Below are 15,335 nucleotides of genomic sequence, written 5' to 3' on the forward strand. Positions count from 1 at the left end.
CCCTCTTGTGCCTCTTCTAGTCCATTACCCGTTAAAGCTAACATATTCTTTCTTTTGTCACCAGAGATTAGTTTTACCTATTTTTGAACTTCATTTGAATGGGTTCATACATTATGCACTCTTTTGTGGCTGGCCTTTTTTGTTGAATGTATATATGATATGTTACATGTAGCAGTAGTTTATTTTTCATTCATTCCACTGAATGACTGACTATACTATATTTAGTTTTCCATCCTACTATTGTTGATGTTAGATCTGTTGCTGTGAATAATGCTGTGACTATGCACAAATGTACCTAATGATGAAATTGCGAAATTATATACTTATGTTCAGCATCAGCAGATTAAAGTGTTAATCTAAAGTGGTTTGTATTGCTATTGCTGCAAAACAATATTAATACAAACTTAACAACTTAGAACAATATGCAGTTACTTTCTCACAGGTTCTGTGGGTCAGTCTCTGGCCACAGCTTAGCTGGGTTCTCTGCTTCAGGGTCTCCTCTGACGTTCACCTGGGGAAAGCTCATGTAGTCGTTGGCAGCTGTGTTAGTTAGGGTTCTCTAGAGAAACAGAATCAACAGGGAACACTCACAAATATAAAATTTATAAAAGTGTCTGACGTGACTGCGTGAGCGCAGAGTCCAAAATCCGCAGGGCAGGCTGTGAAGCCGACAATTCCAATGGAGGGTCTGGATGAACTCCACAGGAGAGGCTCGCCGGCCGAAGCAGAAAGAGAGACTGTCTCTTCTGAATCTTCCTTAAAAGGCTTCCCGTGATTAGATTAAGCATCACTCATTGCAGGAGACACTCCCCTTTGGCTGATTACAAATGGAATCAGCTGTGGATACAGCTGACATGATCATGATTTAATTCTATGAAATGTCCTCATCACAACAGACAGGCCAGCACTTGCCCAACCAGACAAACAGGTACCACCACTTGGCCAAGCTGACACATGAATCTGACCATGACAGCAGTATTCAGCTCCTTGCAGGCTGCCGGACTGAGAGCTTCTGTTCTTTGCTGGCTGTGGGTTGAAGGCTACCTTTAACACCTTGTCTTGGGGCCCTTTCCAGGGTTCACAGTATGGCAGCTTGCTTTCTCAAAGCCAGCGAGGGAGTCTCTTAGTGAAATGGAATGCAGTCTTGTACGATGTGACCTCATTCACGTCATCACGTACATGCCATCTCCTTTGCTGTTTCTCATGGTTAGAAGCAAGTCGCAGGTCCTACCTTAGGGGAGGGGCACAGGCTGTGAACCTCTGGGGGTGGGGATCATGCAGGCCCCCAGTACAGCCTGTCTGTCTCCTGACCATGTGGTAGTGCCTGTTCCCACTCTTAGCTGCGATGCAGGAGACTTTTGCTGGTTCCACATTCTTGTAAACATTGGTAATGTCAATTTAAAAAATTTTCAGCCTTTCTAGTAGCTGTGTAGTAGTATCTCACTAAAGTTTTAACTTACATTCCCTATTTAATGCTGAGGTTGATCAACTTTTCAATTGCTTATTGGCCATTGTTATATCCTCTTTTGTGGAGTGCATGTTCAAGCCTCTTGTCCATTTTTAAAAAAATTGGGTTGTGTATCTTTTCTTATTATTTATAAGAAATAAATAAGAAAATAAGAAAATTTTCTTATTATTTACACACATACATAAATTCTGTTGTTTTTTTTTTGCTTTGAATGATTTTATTAGCATAGCCACAAGTTTGATGTCTACAGTACATTGTTAATGTAGTTAAGTAAAAATTATTTAAATAAGTGTATGTAAGTGTGGCAAGTTTCAAAATGTCAACTCAGAGCAGGCATGCATTTTCCATGCATTTGTACCTGCATCCTCATTTGCACAATTCAATCTGTGCTTATCTCCACTAGGCCTCCTTGTGCACCTCAGCTAGGATGAGGGCAGGAGGTGTTGTGCCTTTTCTCAGACCCAGACTTTCCAAGAGCAAGGCTGCTGAACTCAGGTATTCAGTGGACCAGGTTTGGCTCTGTTCAGGTAAAAATGCAATTACCAACTGTTGCTGTGAGAACTGCCTGGCCCCCAGGACTTGGGCTAGCTCACAGGTTGCTTTGATGTCCCTGCCTGAGGCTGACAGGCAGTTTCTGAACCCACGTTTCCTCCACAGGGCAAGAGCCTAGAACTGAGATGCACAGTCTTCTAGCATGCTGTGGGTGATACAGCTGGAACCAAGATGGAATTCATAGTCACTTCTTCATCAAAGGTATTGACAGTCCAAGCAACAGCCTGAATTCCTTTAGCTGACCACTTTTTCAAATAGGCCAGGGATGCAAAATCCTTTTACATGAGGAAAGCTGAACTTCCACACAGATACCACAAGATATGGATGCTCCAATCGAGCATAATGGCCATTGTCATAAACATGGGCTGCTTTCAGAAACAATCACAGCTGGGTTTCCCATCTCCCATGTGGCTGAGGCTCCAAGGTTGATGAGTTACAGCTGTTACTACATTCTGCTCTTGGCTTGTCTCATCTTAATAGATAACTTCTGGCAAGAAAGTGCACACGGTGCTATAATTGTACAGTTGAAGAACTCCATCTAAGTTTTCTCTAGAGCATCAGTTGCCTTCAGGAAAGGCTGATGAAGTTCGGGCTTTCTCTCTCAGCTGGGAGGGCACATGGCAACGTCTGCTAGCTTTCTCTCCAGGTTTCTTGTTTCATGAAGCTCTCCCAGGGGCGTTTTCCTTCATCTCCAAAGGTGTCTGGTTTGTGGGCTCTGCTGGTTCTGGTGGCTCTACATATATTCTTTTTATATATTTTAAATATCTTCTACTTTGTAGCTCACCTTTTCATTCTCTTGTAGTTATTTTAGTGTTATGCTTCCTGTCTTAGATTGCTAGGGCTGCCGTAACAAAGTGCCACAAACTAAGTGACTTAAAACAACAGAAATTTATTATCTAACAGTTCTGGAGGCTTAAAGTCAGAAATCAAGCTATTGGCACGGCCATGCTTCAATTGAAGAGTCTATTCCATGCCTCTTCTAGTTTCTATTGGTTTGTCTTCAGGCTTAGTCTCCTAGGCGTGTGGCAGCAGAGCTCCGTCTCTCTCTACCTCCATGTCCAAATTCCCACTCCTCATGAGTCCACCAGTTATACTGGGTTAGAGCTCACCCTAACCCTGTTTGGACCAGTTATACTGGGTTAGAACTCACCCTAACCCTGTTTGGACCAGTTATACTGGGTTAGAACTTGGCCTTATTTTACCTGATAACATCTTCAAAGACCCTATTTCCCAGTGGAATTACGTTCACAGGACTAGGGTTAGGATTTGAACATATCTTTTTGGGGGACACAGTTCAGTCCATACATTTACTACACCATTGTGGGATCCAAAGTCTTGAACATATTTGATTGTTGTGTCTTTCAGAAGCTTTTTTGTTATGTATTTCACATTTGTGTCTACAATCATCAGGAATCAGTTTTTGTGTTAATGTGCAGTAAGGGGTCAAGGTTAATTTTTTTTCCACAAGGATATCTAGATGATCCAGAACCACTTGTTAAAAAGTACCATCTTTTCTTCACTGTATTATAGTGGTGCCTTGGCATAAATCAGATGACCATAAACATTTGGGTGTGTTTCCTGCCTCTATTCTGTTCCATCAGTTTAATGCCTGTGCTTGGGCTAATATACAGGTTTTTTTTTGGCACGGGCAAGAATTTTGCCACTGAACTACCATTGCACTGCTCTGCTATAATACAGTTTTAATTGTAGCTTTGTAATAGTGTAAATTCTCCAACTTTGTTCTTCAAGTTTTAGTGATTCCTGGCTCTTTTCCTTAAATCTTTAAGAATAAGCTTGTCAGTTTTCAAAAAACATGTACTGGGATTAATAATTGAATTTAATTTAAAAGATAAAAATTTTACATATTTATACTCTTTCAAAAACTTGATTTGCTTTTTATGTTGATATGATACAAGAACTAGCACTGAAGTGGCATTTTAAAAAGTCTACTGGAGTATCATCTGCCTTTTCTTCTTGATCTAAAATTTTTTTTTTTTTTGTCATATGCAGGCTCCAGGCTCCGAACCAGGGTCTCTGGCATTTCAGGCGAGAATTCTAACACAGAACGACCCATGCACTGCCCTCTAACTGTTTTTTAATTACACTTTATTTAAAGATACTAAACTTGAATAAACTTAGAGACTGGCATATCCTTAGGTTTTTAGTTTAACACTTATAAAGCACTTACTATGTTCAAAGCATTGTCCTTGGGACAAAGGATCAATCCTCAGAACCCTCCAGTGAGCCAGTGAAGTGCAGCCGCTCTGTCATGTTTGCTGGGCGAGCGAATGAGAGAGAAACAAGTTAAATCTAACACAAGGTACTTAAATGAGTAGTTAAAATCAGTTTCCTGTCAGGGCAACAGAAAAAGATACTGGTAAAAGGTACTGTAGGTGGCCCTAGAATCTCCTTTTCTTAGAACACTCAGTAATGAGTAATTTTTAAAAAAATGATTGTCCTCTGAGTTTACGAATTTGACATGCTTCTTCCAAAAGGAATGAATAATCTCACACAGCCCTGAAAATCTGATCAAAGTTGTCGTCCTTCAGCAGCTCTTCGCACCATGGTAGGTGCACAGGAACCCAATAAATAATCGCCGAAGGCTAGGCCGAACTCTGTTACATATCGGAAGGGGAGTGGAATGTGACATTTAATTATTTTTTTCTTTTAACCCAGGTACTGAAACAAAATGAATGCAAGTGTCTTCAAACAGTAATCTGCAGTAGTTTCCATTTATCTTGAGTGTCAGCAAAAAACATTTTTGAAGTTCATAAAGCCCCAGGAATGCTTTCAGGTGAAAAGATCAACACTGCTGAGAATTAGAGCCTTTGAAAGCTGTGAGGCTCAAAGGGCAAGTGAAGGAAGAAGAATGGTTTGGGATCTTAAGAAGATCTTCCAGAAGATGAGAAGGGTGGTTCCCTTGACTTCACCCCCACTCTCCGCAGCCTAGCCCTTCACCTGCCTCGCAGTTAAGCTTCACGTGTCAGCTGAAGCATGGCTTACTCAGAGGCTTGCTGCCCTCGGGCTGGATGCCCCCAGTGTACTTCTCGTCCCACCTGCATTGCAGCTGACACTGTAATTTCCCATCAGCTTACCTAAACCTTCCACCAGACCTAGCCTGGAGCTCCTACCTCACATTCATATATATAGCTCCTGCATTTGGCACAGTGCCTGCATGTTTGTGAAAGGAAGGAAGGACATACCCTGTCATGGACAGAATAAGCCATCAGTATGTGGAAAGTGAACCTCTAGCTTAATTTTGTGGGACCACCTGCTGTGCAAGGATTTTTTTTTTTTTTTTTTGCTTTTCCCCTGAAAAAAGAAAAATGTCATAGTAGAACTTGAAGAAGCCTGCAAATATAACCTGCTTATTTTTAGAGATGAGAGAACAGAAGAGAGCAGTAATGAAGGAGCCTTGAGGTTATGGAGTTCTTTAGTTAAAATAACATTTACTAGAGACGGCTGCATTTTTCCAGAAGAAAATGTTGGACACTTCCCAATTTACTACCCATATTTTTGTCTAAAAACATAATTTATTTTCAGGGTTGTAAAAAGATACTCAGGGCATAACATAGACACTTAGACCAGCAAGTGTCCTTGCTGCTACCCATTCAGTCCTCTCGTTGACCAGATGAGAAAACTCAGGCCGGGAGTTCTGTGCTGAATTAAAACCAACCTTGAGTGGCAGAGTGAAGTCAGAATGTAGAGGTAGTCATCCCAGGGGCTTCTGTGAATCATCCCAGCTGCTGGCGCCCCTTAGCAGGTCCTAAATGCAATGGGTCTGGCCCCGCTAAAGTGATCTACTCAGCCACAGTGCAGCAAGCACCCATTCATTCGTTTATTTAGCAAACAATTTTTCAAATTGCCTACTCTGTGCAAGCCATTAAGCTCAGTGGTGGGGTTATAGTGAAATAAGACTGGCTGCTGCTCTCAAGGAGATTGCAATCTTCATTGAAGTGGCTAAAAAAAATGTCTGGGGAGCCTGTGTTCTTTTTGACTATAGCCCACCAATTTCTTTATTGGTGATTTATTTTACTCCTAGGATAGAATGTCTTGATGAGAACAGCTTGTCTTCTAATATTGCTTCAGATCAGGAAACCATAAAAGAAAATGAAAAATCGGTATTTGTAATCTGAGCCTCAAGAACAAGAGTCATTTCCTGTTACGAATTGTGACTCAGAAAATAGAGCTTTAAGAGTCAAGTCCTAGTGATTGAAAACAGAAAGGAATCTGAGCTTTCTCTGGATAAGCCATTATTTTCAAAATCAAGAAACTCATCTCTAATACTCATCTCTAATACAGAAAGTTTCCGGTGACACTAGGCCTTGTCCCCTCCCCCTTGTCTCACCTTCCCCACTGAGCTCCACCTCCCCCACTGAGCTCCACCTCCAATTAACATGTGCTCCAAATGAACATATGTGGTACCTGGGGCAACCCCTGCAGCCACTTCAGTTAGGTTAGAAATGCACAGCTCTGAGCAGCTGCTCCTTGTGATTTCACATCCTGACTTGTGTGTTGACAGCTTCGTCCTGCTGCCCCTGCAGAGCACTGAGGAAACTTGTCCTGTTGAATGCAGTTATATGAGTCAGAATAGCTTCTCAGCTTTTGCATCTTCTTGACTAGCCTGTAGCCCCAAGGGGCTTATAGGCATTTGGGGCACACCTTCTATATTAGTTTAGCTTTTGTGGTTGCAAGAAACAGAAATTCCCTTCAGCTTTCTCTAATAATGGGTTGTTTTATGGATACACACATAACCAAAAGTACAACAGGAATATAGCAGCAACCCAGAAATGTCTGTGTAATGAGCCTCACAGAAACTGGAACTACAGAGTCATTTAGAAGCCAGGGAAACTTTAGAGATGAGTTATCTCATCTCCCCTTCTGAAGACCAAATTTCTACCTCTTCACTCGCGTGCTCTGCCATGAACATACTCTAGCCAGCCTCCAAGTTTCTGCTCCTCTTTGAGTGTTTTCTTGCATTTTCTCCTAAAACAGCTATCTGATACTCCTCCTATTTGCCACTGCAAACAGATGTCAGGAAAGAATCTAATCAGCTTAGTTATTTTTCACTGTTCCTTTTTGGGTAGAGTTTTTTGCTCCAGGCCATTGCTTAGGGTGCTAGCGAACCACTGCATTGAGTGCCCTTAGATCATATACCCATCCTCCTTTGGCAAATCATCAGCAGTGAAGAGGTTGGTCACATGGTTTAGTGCATGGACACTTCAGTGCAAGGAATAGCTTGGTTCACTTGTTTCCACAGAGGTTGTACCCTGGCAGTTTTCCATAAATGACTGAGCATGATTGATTTGCCTAGTGTTCTTGGGAAATAACTCAAGAATTTGACCCAGAATCTTTCTGTTTGAGGAGGAGGTCTGATTTTGCATCAAGTAGGCAGCAAATTGTGGCACTGACCTTTCCTTCAAGGTCATTGACAACAACTTACTGCAAATATGCCCCCTTGACCCTTGCAAACCCAAATATGCAATTTTGGTGACTAGAATTGCTTAAAAACAGGGATATTACTGGAGATGAGTACCAATAATGTCCAAATCAGCAAAGTATGTTCTATCCCTGGATCCTGGAGAATAACCAACCCTCCCTGAATGGGCCCATGCTGGGACCTTCCCAAGTAAGAAATAAAATGTTCTAAATCCTCACTTCCTAGTTTCTAGAGAAGCCAGATATCAATTTAATAGGTTCCTTAAAACTACGAGTCAAACCAATGCTTGCGAATCATGTAAATAAAACAATGGTTGGTTTACTTTTTCTGTTGGTGTTTTTTATATTGTGCAGACAATATGAGATTCCCGGAGATTATTTTAGCAGACATAATCACTGTCATCCCTGAACTGTTCCAGTATGACTTTCAGTGAGTCCTTGGAAGTGTTTAATGACTTTTACCTGTCCTGAGTCTTTATTTCTTATTAGATGAGTGGCACAGCTGTATCAGATAAATTAAGCCTGATTTTTATATGACAACATTGGCTTTGAAGCTGGTAGAGATGTTACATATATTTATTGCTTCCCATGCCCGTTTGCCTCCCAGTTCAGCTGAACTTCCTTTTGCTCTTTACAGTTCTCCCCTGGTGTTTAAACGATTGTGAAAAAGAAGCCATTAGCAGATTTCACCATCATATTTAGAGTCCCTTCCTAAAACCTGAAGTGATTCTGACATCACACTTAAATAGAACTCACTTCGTGCCAGACACTGTTCTAAGAACTTTGTTGTATAGTGACTTATTCAATTCTTACCATTCGATGAAGTAGATTCTATTATTATCCCCACTTCACAGATGAGGAAACTGAGGTCCTGAGAAGAGCTGTTTCTTCATTCTTCTGATTGTTGAAAAAGGCCTGACACTAAATTATCTCAGATACATACTTTATCATCAACTATTTGGCTTTCTTTAGAAGTGACTCCACTGAGCAGAAAAATGTGCTCTGATGTCTGTCTCAAATATTCCGGTCTGTGGTGGGCCAGTGTGCTGCCTGTGCCTCTCACAGAGCTGACCCCAACCAGCTATGCCCTCTCTTATGGCTTCAGTTTCTTTTTCTTCCCAGCTGCTTCTCTTAATCATGCTCAAGTCTCTCCATTATACTATCTTCTCCCAATCTCTCATCCCCAAGTGTAATAGGTTGAATTATGTTCTCAGCAAAAAACATGTTCTTATTCTTAATCTTCAGCTCTGTGGGTGTGAACTCAGGTGTAAATGGACCTTTTGAAGATGCTATTTTTCATTAAGGGGAATCAAGGTGAATTGGGTTGGGTCTTAAGCTATAAAATTGGTGTTCTTTATAAGCAGAAGAAATTTGAAAGTAGTCAGAGAGAGGCACAGATGGAGCCTGAAGCCAGAAGTCAACAGAAACCAGAAGAGCAGATAAGAGAATGGGGCAGGGGGGGAGGAGGGGAGAAGGAGGGGAGGGGAGAGGGTGAGGGAGAGGGATCACTCTGTGATGGGAGGCAGAGATGAAAGACCAGGTACCCTGAGGATTGCTGGCAGCCAGCATTAGAATGCTACATGCTTGTAGGGGGGAACCAAGCCTTGCAGTTATCCTGTTTTGGACTTCTAGCCTTGAAACCATAAGCCAATAAATTCCTGTTGTTAAGCCCACACTGATTTTTGTATTTGTGATAGCAGCTCTGACAAACTAAGACACCAAATGACCACTGTGATCAGTCAGGATGGGCTAGGCTTTGCTGTAGGAACAAAGAAACAATCTTTGTGATTCATAACAATAAAGAACATTTCTTGCTCATGCTAGGTGTTCATCAGTGTCACCTGGTGCTCTGTTCATGACAGCTGCTAGAACCCAGGCTGGTGGAGGCTCAATCTTCACCCAGAAAACTCCTCTCTTCTTCCTCCTCATACAGTTCTCCTGACTCTAAAAATCCCTCACTCCTTTTTTCTCACTTTTCTTCCTCCTCTGTCCTTTCCTTGTAGCTATTCTCTGAGAGCCATTCCTCAACGCACTTCCGTTCTAACATATACTCTCTCTCAGCAATTTCACCCAAACTTGTGATTTCTAAGCACCATTTCTGTGTGAATAATTTAGAGCTCTTTTCTTTCCAGCCCTATTTCCCCTGAGCCCTGGTTCCATTAACTATTTATAAAGGAACTTACCATCATCTCCTCCAAGTCTGCTTTTCCTCCTGACTCCTCTATTTCTATTGACACCCCACCCTCTCCCACATTGAGGCCCTCATATTAATTTAGCAAAATGTTTCAAATTCATCCCTCTGCCTCTGCCACTGTCGAAGTTCAGGGTCTTTCTCCTCTTTCCTGGAAAATAATTGCCTCCCAATAGGTCTCTGGCCACACATTTAGCTTCGTCCCCTGGTTCAAGACTGCACACTGCACAGCTCTAGGGCCCGCCCTTCGTGTGCATTCTGTGTGAGCGGCATCCCCTGGGGCTGTGCAATGCAGTGACCCTGCAGACCCCATTCGATTTACCTTACACTCTGTATCTGGAGTAATTGCCTAGATCACCTTGAATTTAGTTACACCACTGTCCAAAAACTTTCCTTGGCTCTCCTTTCCAACCAGACTGAAGCCCAAACTTCTTAACTTTAGCTCACCATGGGTCATTATGGGAATAACCCTTCCTCTTTTGAACTTCTACACCTCTCGTACACCAAGTATCACTTTCAACCATGCATTATAGTGATTTCAGAACCCTATTTTTCCTACTTACCATAAGCTACATGAGGAGAGAGGAGTTACTTCTTACTTGAGTAAGTAAGTTGATAAAGACTCATTTGTTGCAAATAGTGGAAAGACCCAAGGTAAATGGCTTACGTTTAAAAAGAGGATGTACTGGATGGCAGCAGGGGTAGGCCTGGCATGCAGGCAGATCGAGCTCTTCCCTTGAACAGATGCCTAAATAACTTGCCTTGGCCTTGCCCTGACTGGGAATTACTGATAAACCAGGTGCCAAAGGAGACCTTTGATGCAAACCCCAGCAAGTATAAAATCTTAGTTCAGGGAGGATGATCAACTTTCAAAAGAATCTTATCAAAATCATCAAATGTGAAGTAATCAGCAGAAAATAAAGCACATGAAGATGCAAGAAGACATGGCCAAACCAAACGATCAAATTAAAAAGATGGAGGAGACACAGAATTTGCAACAACTAATTAAAGAAATACACCTAAATCTCCAAAATAACTTCAATAGGAAAGACATAAAGAATATCAAGCAGAAACTATAAAAGCATGAAGAAGAATTGAAAGAGTAAATAGAAAATACAGATCTTATGGAAATGAAATATACTTTAGCTCAAATTAAAAATATACTAAAGACACCCAACAGAAGATTTGAGGAAGCAGAAGAAAGAATAAGTGAAATAGAGGCAATTGAGTGTGAATGGACAGAAGAACAAATAGTGAAAAAGATGGAATAATTTTAATTGGCTCTCAGGGAAATGATGGATATGACATGCACAACTATGAGAATAACTGGTGTCCCCAAAGAGGAGATGAGTAAAGGGCTAAGAAGAGTATTTGAAGATATAATTGGAGAAAACTTCTCAATCCTTATAAAAGACAAAAATATGCAAATCAAAGAAGGCCACCAAACTCTAAATAGAATAAATCCAAATAGACCCAGTCCAAGACACATACTAATCAGACTATCAAATGGTGAAGAGGAGAAGGTTCTGAAAGCAGTAAGAGAAAAGCAATTCACCACATACAAGGGAAACCCAGTAAAAGACTTTGTATTGACTACTCAATGGGCACCATGGATGCAAGAAGACAGTGGTATGACATATTTAAGATTCTGAAAGAGAAAAACTGTCAGCCAAGAATTCTTTATCTAGCAAAGCTATCCTTCAAAAGGAAGGGGGAATTTAAAATCCTCACAAACAAATGCTGAGACAATATGTGAACAAGAGGCCTGTGAGAAATATGAGAGGGAGTTCTGTTGGCTGAAAAAACAGGAGAGAGAGGTCTGGAGAAGGGCAAAAATGGAAGAGTAGTAGTAAGAGTAACATAAAGGATAAGGAGAGAGAGAGGGAAAAATAGATCTGACAAGTAAAAACCAAAGGATAAGATGGTTGGTTCAAGTACTGCCTGTACAGTAATAACTTCGAATGTGAGCAGATTGAACTCCCCAATTAAAAGATACAAATTAGCAGAGTGGATTAAAAAATATGATCCTCTATATGCTGTGTACAAGGGACTCATCTTAGACCCAATTATACAAATAGATTGTAAGTGAAAGGATAGTAAAAAAATATATGCCACACAAGCTGTAACCAAAAGAGGATATTATGGGTAGCTATACTAATATCCGACAAGATAAACTTAAAATGCAAAGAAGACATAAGAGATAATAAAGGACACTACCTATTAATACAAGGGACAATTCACCAAGAAGAAAGAGCAATCATAAATATTTTTAAATGCTTTTTTTGGGTGAGGTGCATGATCCAGGAATCAAATTTGGGTTTTCCACATGTAAGGCAAGCATTCTACCACTGAACCAATTTTTAAATGTTTTTATTGTGAAATATTACATGTATATATAAGCAATAATTTTCAAAGTACATTTCAACAAGTTACTACAAAACAGATTTCAAAATTTGGCATGGCTTACCACTCCACATTTTCAGGTTTTTCCTCCCAGCTTCTCCAAAACACTGGAAGCTAAAAGAAATATCATTATTAGTGACCCAGCAGTCATACTCATTTGTTAAATCCTATCTTCTCTGTTATTACTCCTCCTTCTCCTTTGATCCATCTCCCACTCTATAGGGGTCTTTGGGCTGTGCCTGTTCTAACATTTTCATATTGAAAAGGGGTGTCAACACTGTAAGATGGGGGATGGAACTGGTTGATTTCATGGAGAGGCTAGTCCCTCTAGGTCTCAGAACTTATCTGACCTAGGAACCCTATGGAGGTTCGGAGGTTCAGGAAAGACTCTACCTTTCGTAGAGTCTCAGAGTCCTGAGTGTTCTTTAGGGTTGGCAGGAATGATGCTGGTTGGGCTTTGACCAAAAGCATGGCCATTGGCAATACCTAGCTGAAGCCTCAGAACAGCCTCAGAATGCCCCTTGACTCTGTTTGAACTCTCTCAGCCACTGATACCTTATTTTGTTACATTTATTTTGCCCCTTTTAGTCCAGAAGGCATTGTCAATTCCACGATGCCAGGCCAGGCTCGACCCTGGGACTCATGTCCCCTGTTGTCAGGGAGACTTTCACCCCTGAATGTTATGTCCCATATAGGGACTTTTCCTTGCAGAGCTGGGCTTAGGGAGAGAGAGGCCACATCTGAGAATCCAAAGAGGTTTCCTGGAAGCAATTCTTAGGCATAACTATAGGTAGTCTTAGCTTCCTGACTATATAATTAAGTTTTATAAAGGCAAGCCTCGAATCAAGGGGCTGGCCTAGTTTTCTGGGAATCCCTAATATTTGAGAGTGCATCAGAGGTTTCCAGATGAAAAAAAATTAATATTTCCATATTTTTCTCCAGTCCTGCAAGGAAATTTGCCAATACATTTTTAAAAATTTTTTATTAATTAAAAAAATTACAAGAAAGAAACACAAACATTCCCAACACGTGCTCATTCCACTCTACACATACTCTCAGCAATTCACAATATCATCACATAGTTGCATATTCATCATCATGACCATTTCTTGGAACATTTGCTTCTATTCAGAAAAAGAAATAAAAAGACAACAGAAAAATAAAACGAAAACAGAAAAAAAATGTTTACATACCATACTCTCTTTCATTGATCACTAGCATTTCAATCTACTAAATTTATTTTAACATTTGTTCCCTCTATTACTTATTTTTATTCCATATGTTCTACTCATCTGTTGACAAGGTAGATATAAGGAGCATCAGACACAAGGTTTTCACAATCACACAGTCACATTGTGAAAGCTATATCATTATTCAATCATCCTCAAGAAACAAGGCTACTGGAACACAGCTCTACATTTTCAGGCAGTTCCCTCCAGCCTCTTCTTACATCTTGGATAACAAGGTGATATCTACTTAATGCATAAGAATAACCTCCAGGATAACCTCTCGACTTTGTTTGGACTCTCTCAGCCATTGACACTTTGTTTCGTTTCACTCTTCCCCCTTTTGGTCGAGAAGGTTTTCTCAATCCCTTGATGTTGGGTCTCAGCTCATTCTAGAGTTTTTCTCAATCCCTTGATGCTGAATCTCAGCTCATTCTGGGATTTCTTGCCGCGGTCCAGCCGCAGCAGAGGGAACGGGCTTGAAGGTGTGGAGGGTCGTCGGCGCGAGAAGAACACCAAGAGACAGCTTAGAGAATTTTTTTCTGAGAAGAGTTGCTTAGATTTATTTTTGCTTAACTGATTTTATACTCTTATTTTTGGCAAGGAAACAGGTATCACAGAATCATGGTTGTGTCATGACTTACGTTTTGGGTAAAGTTACAGGTTCAGGGAAGCAAAGCGAAAGTACACGTTTTGATTTTCTTAGGAACACTTACACAAGATTTTAATAGCAGCAGGATATTGGCTTAAACCACAGACATTGTGTTTGCAGTTTTCTGAGTTTAGACTTTTTTTTCCTATTATTCTACAGGTGAGGCAATATGTCAAGACCTATTTTAGTCTGGTTAAAGGTTAGCTTGTTTTGATTAAAAGGTTACATTGTTTACTTAGATTTTTTATTGTTTTATAGCAATGGACCGGTGCCGTGGTGGGGAGTAAATTTCCAGGATGGCTCAATGCAGGGTTTTTTAATTGTAAGTGTTTACTTTCTATGGGGTACTTTTCTGTGACTTGTTCTAAAAGCACTTCTGCCTGCTGTATCTGCAGCATGACTTGTTTAATGGGGGCGTCCCAACCTAATTTTTTCCAAACAGTTATTAACAAGGTTTTGCAATTTGTACAATTTGTATCATTTTTTCCAATTCTTTTGCTTTCTGATTCGTTTTGATATAATGCTTGGAGCACAACCAGCAACAAGAAACACACAATTAGTGTCGTTAATCCCAGTATTTTTCTATTACACCATTTTATGCCTCGTCCTCTTTTGGGGCGTTGAAGGCCTTGCCTACCGCCCTTCCTTCCAGGGAACCATGTCAAACCGGGGAGGAAAAAGAGGACGCGGCATTTCCCCCTTTATTTTTTAAAATTTCTTTTTGCTGGACTCTCTCGATTTGCTTGATAGATGCCTTTATGGTTTTGATTGCTGCGGGAAAGCAAAAAATAATAATTAATATTATAGTCACAGTAAGGCCGAAGTTTACTACATTGGGCTATCCAATAATTGGGTTAAGATTTTGTAAGGAGGACCAAAGACTATTTGCTAGGGTTTCATGTTCTGTTATATGTGCCTTACTTATGTCAGTTATTTGTTGTTGTAAAGCTAGAATATCTGGTGCTAGTTGAGTGTTATGCCATATTCCTTGTAAATGGGTTTTTACTTTTTCCCATGACTGCTCTGTTTCATTATAGGACGCTGGGGTAATACATATCCATTTATAATTAACATGACACCGGGTGGTAAGTTGGGTTTTTAGATTTTGAATCTGGTTTCCTAAATAAATAACTGTATCTTCTAAGGCGTCTACTCTAGTCTCTAAGTTTCTATCTAATTTTTCTTGTAGGGTTAAAGCTAAAGAAATATTATGAGTTAGAGTATTTACATGATGAGCGGTTTGTTGATTTTGAATGAGGGCTGTAGTCGATATAGCTAAAGAAGCAATAATGCTAATTAGAACGGTAATTCCTAAAATTAACGTAGCTACAAAACGCTTAGGTCTCATTAAGTTGTTCAGCCTTTCCATAACTTGATAGCCAACATCATCAAACCATGGTTCAT

The 15,335-nt window shown here is 40.4% G+C and overlaps 1 protein-coding gene across 6 annotated transcripts in view; it reads left to right on the top strand.

Moving 5' to 3' along the window:
• The window catches only part of GAS2L3 (growth arrest specific 2 like 3), an 80,732-nt gene that overhangs the window by 46,459 nt on the left and 18,938 nt on the right, over positions 1–15,335 (top strand). For 4 of the 6 annotated variants that reach the window (XR_013155958.1, XR_013155959.1, XR_013155954.1 and 1 more), the window contains 2 exons: positions 2,126–2,221; positions 4,697–6,381. The gene's annotated coding sequence lies outside the window, so the exon portion shown is untranslated. Of the gene's footprint in view, positions 1–2,125; positions 2,222–4,696; positions 6,382–15,335 lie in introns of those variants that run through there. The other 2 variants (XR_013155955.1, XR_013155956.1) reach the window with 1 other exon arrangement.

Source organism: Tamandua tetradactyla, chromosome 7 (genome assembly GCF_023851605.1).
Source record: "Tamandua tetradactyla isolate mTamTet1 chromosome 7, mTamTet1.pri, whole genome shotgun sequence".
Taxonomy (NCBI): Eukaryota; Metazoa; Chordata; class Mammalia; order Pilosa; family Myrmecophagidae; genus Tamandua; species Tamandua tetradactyla.